The sequence below is a fragment of the Moschus berezovskii genome, chromosome 27 (genome assembly GCF_049115385.1).
Source record: "Moschus berezovskii isolate FMDL1 chromosome 27, NW_MosBer_1.0, whole genome shotgun sequence".
In the NCBI taxonomy this organism is placed as follows: Eukaryota; Metazoa; Chordata; class Mammalia; order Artiodactyla; family Moschidae; genus Moschus; species Moschus berezovskii.
In genome coordinates, this window is record NC_142486.1 from 884235 (window position 1) to 892060 (window position 7826).

Consider the following 7826-nt stretch of genomic DNA (forward strand, 5'->3'; position numbering starts at 1 on the left):
CGGCCCTGCCCCCGGCGAAGCCCCGCCCCTAGCGCGAGGCCCCGCCCCGAGCCCCACTGCTCCAATCAGGATCCGCCCGGGGAGGCCCCGCCCCGGGCCCCGCCCACGCCCGGCGAGGCTTGGCCCGAGCGGGCCCCGCCCCCGGGCCCCACTGCTCCAATCAGGATCCGCCCGGGGAGGCCCCGCCCACCCGCCCGCCGCTCGCCCCTCCGTCCCGGGTCCCGCGCAGCAGCTTCGACGCTTTCTTTCCGACCCGCTCCCGCACCCTCCTGGGCGCGGAGACTGAGGCCCTGCCCGGGTGCCGCCAGGCGGGCCGGCCGGCCGCCCCCACGCCCTCCCGGCGCGCAGCAGGAACGGCCCTCGCATTTCTGGCCTTTGGAAGCACTTTCCGATCCGGCCTGTGGCGCCGGCGGGCCCGTGAACCTCCCGGATACAAGGGAGAGGCCGCGGAGGCCGGGGAAGGGGCGCGGAGTCGTCGGCGGCCCTGCCGGCGGGGCGACGTCCTGCAGGAGTCTCCCTGCCTGAAACCCCTGGGGGGACTCGCTGTTCTGGTCTGTGTCCCAGTTTTCCACTAGGAGCAGCTGAGCCCCAGTTATTAAGGAAAAGGCCCCCTTGGGCACCTGTTACGGGGCTGCTCCCGGCCGTCCGCGTTCTCTGGGAACGCTGTCTGTATGCAGGTCAGCCAGAAACACCGACACCAGACATGTGCGGCGGCCCCGCCCACCCGGCCGGGCCCAGGGCTTGTCCAGACAAGGCTGCCGGCGGGCAGAAAGGAAGGTGTTTTCCCGATAGAGGCCCAGCAAGGGGACAGGGTGGCTTCTGTGCCTACTAGAAGGAGTGGAGACGGTCTTGCCATGCAGAGCCAACTCCTTTCTGCGACTGGGTCCAGTGGTGGTGAGCTTCCCATCACAAGGGGCAAGCAGGTACTGGACAGGGAGCCCCTGTGACCTGAGACCGTGGCCGCTGCCCTGACCCACTGGGGTTTTCCGGATAGAGGACAAAGGGTGATGTCCTGCCAGCTCGGCTGGGGTGGCGGTTAGTCCTAGAGCCAAGTGGGTTTTCCTGACCCCAGGGCAGAATTTAGAACTGGAAAAGCCAGTGAGGCAGGGGAAGGCCAAGACCACGAAGGGGCAGCCGTAGGACTGGACGAGGCCGGGCGCTCAGAAGGGGAGGGAGGCGCTCAGAAGGGGAGGGAGGCGGCCGCTGCGCTGCCTCTTCGGTTGAGCTGCACCCTTGCCCACGTGGCTGCCTCTGGGGACAGTGATGTGGAAGGCAGCACGCGTGGGCTGTCCCCTCCAGCCCCCCAGCCGGGAGACCCCCAGTCTGCCCACATCTCCCTGCCGCGGCCCCTCCCGTCCAGGCCATGGACACCTGGCCCCTGACCTCGGGCCCATCTCCCTCAGCTCCCTCCTGTCCTCTGGCCACAATAGTCCACCCCTCCCCCGCAGCCTAGGGATCCTTCCAGAAAGCCAGCAGAGCAAGCCCTTCCCTGTTCCGGCCCCTGCAGCACTGAGTGAAGTCCGGCCCTTATCACAGCTGCTGCTGCTCCCTGGCCCCACCCTCCCACACCCGCCCTGCCCCTCTGGCCTGGAACCTCTGCCCCAGGGCCCCTGCACTCAGCCACTCCTGGGCCTCCCAGCCCCCAACCAGCCCCGCCCGAAGCCGCCGACGTGGTCCTGCTGCTGGGGCCTCGAGCCTGGGCATGACCCTCCCCTCCTGGCTTCTCCCTGCCCACATCCAGTCCAGCCAGAAGCTGACCGTTGCCACCACCTCCACAGCCACCAGCTGCTGCAAGCCTGGGCTTCTCCAGGAATCTTCTAGCCATGCCTCTGCTTCTGGCGTGACAAAATCTTGAACAGTGGGAGCCAGAACTTGCCCCGCAACTTCTCAAACCCCTCCTCTGACCCCTCCACCCCCACTCAACAGAAAAGCACTGTCTTCAAAACGGGCCATCCAGCCCTCCCCCAAAGTCACCTCTCCACGTCCCCTCCCACCACTGCCCCTTGGAGTGCTCCTCTTCCTGCCGTTTCCGCTGCCTGGTGCCGGCCGTGTCTCCAGCCTCCCACGCAGGTCGAGGCTGTTGTGGCCGACGGAGGCGGTGGGTGACAGACTCAGTCTGTCTTCTCCGTGGTCTGCTGGCTGGGTGTAGAGGACTTACCAGTTGTTGGGGCCGCAGATGGACGAGCTTGGACAGTGGAGGTCTGGTGGAAGGTCATCACTGACCCGGGTGGCCTCTGCGTAGTGAGAAACACTGGCAGGCTGGATCCAGTTGCTGGAACTTTGGGACCTGTTTGTTACAGCAGCTAGCATTCCTACCTGACTGATACACAGACAAAGGCAAAACTGCCCCCATGACAGCACCCCAAGGGGACCCACAGTCCCTTTAGAAGGTGAACGTGGGGCCCCTGTGTTGAGCCAGAGGCAGGAGATGGTTTCCCTGAGGAGGAGACGTGAGAACTGGGACCCGAGGGTAAGTGGGAATTGGCTTGTCACGGAGGAAAGTGGGGAGTGTCCCAGGCACAGGGACTGGCGTGCATGGAGCTCGGCAGCAGGGATGAAGCCACAGGAGCTCCCGAGGGATGGAGGAGCAATGGAGGAGCGCCCAAGGGATGGAAAGACCCAGCTGTGGAGGTGGCTGCGGGGGCTTGGGGAGGCAGCAGGGCCAGGCCGGCCCCACTCCAGCCTTTTCTAGCATTTCCACACCCACTTTTCTCACCAAAAGTGGATTGACCCGATCTGTTCTGCAGCTCAGGAAAATGAGGCTCTGAGGGGAGAGGGGGCCACCGGGTCAGCAGACAGAGCTGAGACCTCGGAGCCCCAGCCCCGGCGTCGGGGAGGGCCCGGGAGCCTGGGTCAGCCCGGCCGACCTCCTGCTGGGGGGCCTCCCTGGTCCCGGGCAGGACTTCCAGACCAGATGGTCTCAATCTCCCCTCTCCTGCTTTCCAGACCTCTTGGTGATGCTGGGGGACCCTCCCTGGGAGGAAGGCTGGCAGGCACAGTGCTGGGGACCAGGGACATTCGGGCCACAGGCGGCACTAATTTGCATCCAAAAAGTCTGCTGGGCCCCTAGGCAGGTTCGTGGTGGGGGACCGTGGAGTGGTGGGGAGGGGTCTGCAGACCCTTTAACCGGTAGATTGAACCGCAAGTAACAGATCTGGTCAAGGCTGATGGCCTGAGCTGGAACAAAAAACGGAGGTACCTGTCCAGACAGCAGAGCTGGCAGTGCCCGGAGCCTTGAGGCAGAGGGAGGAAACCAGAGCAGGAGTGCGGGACGGGTGGAGAAAGAAGGGAGAGGTACCCACCCACGAGGCCCTTCCTGCAGGACTTCTCAGAGCCTTCATCCCCTGCCGAGCAGCGTGACACCCAAGGGAACGGCCATGATGCACAGGGGTTCCCAAACTGACCCCCATGTCAGGGCTGTCTCGGGAAACAGCGCTGGGAGCCGGGGCTTGTGTGGAAGACACGCTGGGACCTCACCAGGCGGGCCCGGGCTGGCAGCCGCGCTCTGCACAACTTTGCCCCGTCCATCACCCCCCTTCTCTGAACCTCCTGCGCTTCACGGCAAGGCAGGCGGCTTGTCCCAAGTAGCACCGGGGCTGACCCGTGGAAGTGAGGGCAGCTGCGGTTGTGGTCGACAGACGCGGGGAACAGCTGAGCAGAGCACCCTGAGGGGAACCAGAGCCATTTGCAGGGTTCCGGGGTCACACGGACTTCACAGCAGAGCATCCAAGGGGCGTCCTGTCCTCCCCCAGTTCCCAAGGCCACGGTCACTTCAGCCGATGGCGGCTGTGGATGCCAGCACCCCAGGCAGGAGGGAGCTGGAAGCTGTGACACCCCATTTTAAGGGGCCACCTATTAATTAATTAGGCTCCATGAATAATGCACACTGCCTTGGGTATATTAATAGCATATTTATATGATGTGCTATGGATAGTATATGTTCTCGTCCGAACACCTCACGAATAATTCACGACCTGCTCCTTCCCCGGGCTCCGGGGAAACCCGGCCGGTGCTTTGGCTGGGGCTCCCGATTTGCTTCCAACAGCCGAATTTTACATTTCATTATAAATGGCTTTGCTGGGCATGTCGGTAACTTTTACATTTCCATCCACTTTATTATTAATGGCTTTCCCGAACTGTAGCAGCCCAACGTTGCACACAATGCATTATAAATATTTGATCCGGCATCTATAGTCTGCCATTTATCATTTATAGCGGGTTACAAAAACATTATAAAACATTAACCGCACATTTATAGATCATTTTCGGCTACCACGACGATGTGTTATAGATACATTATTAATTCTCCTCATGCCATTTACAGGAACCCCGTGTAATGGGGCCCAGCCCTCCCGTCCTGTTAACAGTATGCAGGGGCTGGTGGGGGCAGCGGGTGGTGGGCCCAGGGCGGAAGGAAGCCCGGTCCTGCCTGCGGTGGCTGTGTGTCCTGGGCAAGGTCGCAGCACATCTCTGTCCAGAAAGCAGGCTGCAAGGACAGACGCCCTTCACTGAGCCCTGGCCCTGTGCTAACAGCCTCCCAGACCCGGGTACTGTCGCGTTTCATTATGTGGAAGCGGACGCTGCAGTCAGGGATGCTGAGCTGGCCAGGGAAGCCTGGGGTGCCCCGAGTCACCTGCCCCCGGCTTGGGGCTGAGTTCAGACACGGCTGCCCAGGCCTTGAAGGGAGCAGGCCTGGAGGACCCCGGGGTGGAGCAGATTCAGGGCGAGGCACCCGGGCAGGGGTGGTGGTCTGACAGGGCGGCTGGGGCGGGAGGACCGCACACTGGCCTCAGGCTGGCGTCCCCCAGCTCCTGCTGCCATGGCACTTCCATCCCATGGGCTCTCCCGGCCTGTGGGCGCCAGGGATGCTGACGGTGATGTGGGCCAGGGATGACGGGCTTGTGGGCCCTTGGGAGCCCCCCAGAGCCTCGCCTGGGTTCACAGAGCAGGCGGCCGTCAGCAGCTGCTTCCTCCGCTGGAGCGGTCAGTGGGACCCAGGGCTCTGTTGCCTGAAGTCCTGCCCAATGCCCCCACTCCCTGCGCTTGGCACGTGACCACTCGCTGGATGATGCCCATGGAGCCCCATGTGTCAGGCACACCCTCTGTAGGCTGGCAAGTTAAGTCCTGCAAAACTCCTCCTCATCCTACAAAACCCACTGGACACTCCACCTTCTCGGAACAGCCCTTCCCAGCTCCCCAGAGTGTGAGCTTGGTGGGGTCTGACCTCTGGGGGCCCAGCCTGGGCCTGGACTGGGGAGGGGGCTCCGTGGTCAGCCTGTCCTCCCCAGAGCCTTCCGAACAGGCCACTTCCCCCGGAAGGGATGGGCTGGCAGCCCTGGGGGGGCACCCCCGCTATAGCCCTCGTGGCCAAGACGCCTGAAATAACCCTACCTCAGCCAGGCCAGGCCGACCTGCCTGTTTGCAGTTGCTCTGAGGGAGGAAACGAGGGGTGGCGTCCTGGCCCAGGACTCAGGGCAGCTCAACCTCATGTGACCCAAACCACGAACGGCCTCAGGGCCTCATCTGCAAAGCGGGCCGTGAGCCGGCCCTCCCCGGGTGAAGGCGGGGCCCTGCTGCTGGGAACCTCCTTGAGGACACCTGGGTCCTGGGCCCCCGCTGGCCACATCTCTCTGGCCCTCTGCCCGGCTCGGCTGCAGGTCAGGGTCCACACCTTGCCAGGACCAAAAATGAAACCAGGAGACGTTTGTTAATGAGGCTGTAAGGACACAGGTGAACTCGTCACCACGGCAATGGCGCATCTGGCCCCGCCCCTCTGCACCTGGTGAGGACAGCCAGGTCTGCTGTGTCCTGACAGCCCTCCCCGGACAGCGAGGGGCTGGGGGCCGGCGGGACTCCACAGCTCACCGCTTCCCTCTGCTTGTCGAGCGGAGCTGAGGCCCAGGGAGGGTGCAGGGGTCACACGTCCAGGACTGGAGCCGGGGGGCTCCACCCCGCCCCCGCGCCTCCCCACCTTCCTGACTCTCAGGAGCCCCAGCCCCAGTCTGGCCCGTTTCCTGGGCCCTGTGGGTCCAGCCAGGCTCCTGGACCTCAGACATCCCCTGGGCAGCTCAGCCCACCCTGCTCTGCAGGGAAAGGCCCCGAGACTCAGACTGCCTCCTGCATGGCCCCGCACAGGTGCCTGTCAGGTGGCCTTGCTGCCCCCCGAGGGGCTCACTCGGCGTCCCCATGCCCCTGCTCACCCCACACATGCATACCCCACCCCTGCCCCCCTCTGCTGGACCCTGGGCCAGGTGTCCCTATGTAGAATGGAGCTGGCCGAGGGTGCTCACAGGGATGGGGGCCAAGCCAGGAGGCCGCCCGTACCCCCGCTCTGCCCTCCCCTGCGCATGACCACGCGCTCCCCAGCTGGCCGCGCAGGCCCCACCCGCCAGGCAACGCTGAACCCAGACTGGTGAACGCAGGGGCCATGGACGCCGCCGAGCTCCAGCCACCCACCCGCAGCCCTGCCTTTGCCCCTGTGGGTGGGGACGGGCAGCGCCGCCCACCCAGGGCCCGGCTGTGCCTTCCCCCAGCCTCAGCCCTGACGTTGCTGGGACTGGGCAGCAAGGGGCCCCAGGAACCCCTGGAGGCTGCCTGCCGGCTGGGCCCATCCTCAACCCATGCTGGGGTGAAATGCCCCAGCCCCCATCCTCCCAAACCCCAGAGCGCCTGTTTCCGGCCACCTAGCCCGGGTGAGGCCTGCAGGTGTCCCCACGACCGTCACCCAGGCCCAGATGGGGGTCTGTGGCATTGTGGAGGTGCCATGGGGCTCCCTGCAGGGCACCCAGGCTGGGAGGGGACCCTTCAGGTCCATGCCTGTCTTTGCAGGGGCGGCAGGGGAGCTCCAGCCCCCAGGAGGGGCATCCATCCCACATGCCCTGGGCAGGAGCCAAACAGACGGGACAGGAGCGGGTCCTGGGGCTCCACCGGGGAGTGGGCAGGATCTGAACACTGAGGGGCCACAGCTGTGTGGCTGACCCATCAGGGGCACGGGGAGCAAGAAGGCTGGGTGAGGGTGCAGGGGTAGGAGGGGGCCTGCAGCCAGACAAGTCCACAGCACAGCCCCATCCCTGGTGGGCCGGAGGCACTGCCCACCCCAGCCCCCAAGGCCTGTCCGCCTCACCCAAGCCAGCCTCCTGGGCCTGGGCCCGTCAGAGCCTCAGCGCCCCCTGGTGGCCCCGGCTGAGCAGGAGCCAGGTGACCCTGCTGGGGGGGTGGGGCAGCGGTGATGAACCCGGGGTGCGGGGAGGGGCAGTGGGAGGGAAGGCGCCTGTGTGCAGGGAACACCCCGCTGGTGTGAGCGTTGGTGGGCGGGGGACAGCGTCACTCCACAATATGGGACACTGACCTGGAGAAACCAGTGCCGCCTGGGGGCCCCGGGGCCCTCACTGGACAGGGCCCTCCCCTGCCCTCAGTGCCCCAGGCCAAGTTCCCGGGCAGACCACCCCCCAGCACTGCAGCTCCGCAGGGCCGCCAGCCACCCTCAGTGGACAGACGCGGCTGGCCATCCCCCTTTCAGCTAGAACACAGAGGCTTCTGGGAAGGAAGCCTGCAGCCTCAGGCCCTGTGGTCCCTTCTGGGGACGGAGCGGGGACTGGTCTGCACCCCCAGCACGCCCCACTCCCCCAGGCGCTGATGAGGCCAGGCCCATGGGCAGGGGGTGCCTGGGCACCGTCGTCTCTCTTCCCCCAGTGCTGCCAGAAAAAGAGAGCTGGCTAGAGGGCCAGGACTGTGCCAAGGCAGGGGGCCTCCTGTCTCCAGATAGACAGCCCCCGTGCCCCCCCGGGGCCAGCCGGCTGGGCCAGGCTCCCGGCTCCCACTTACTT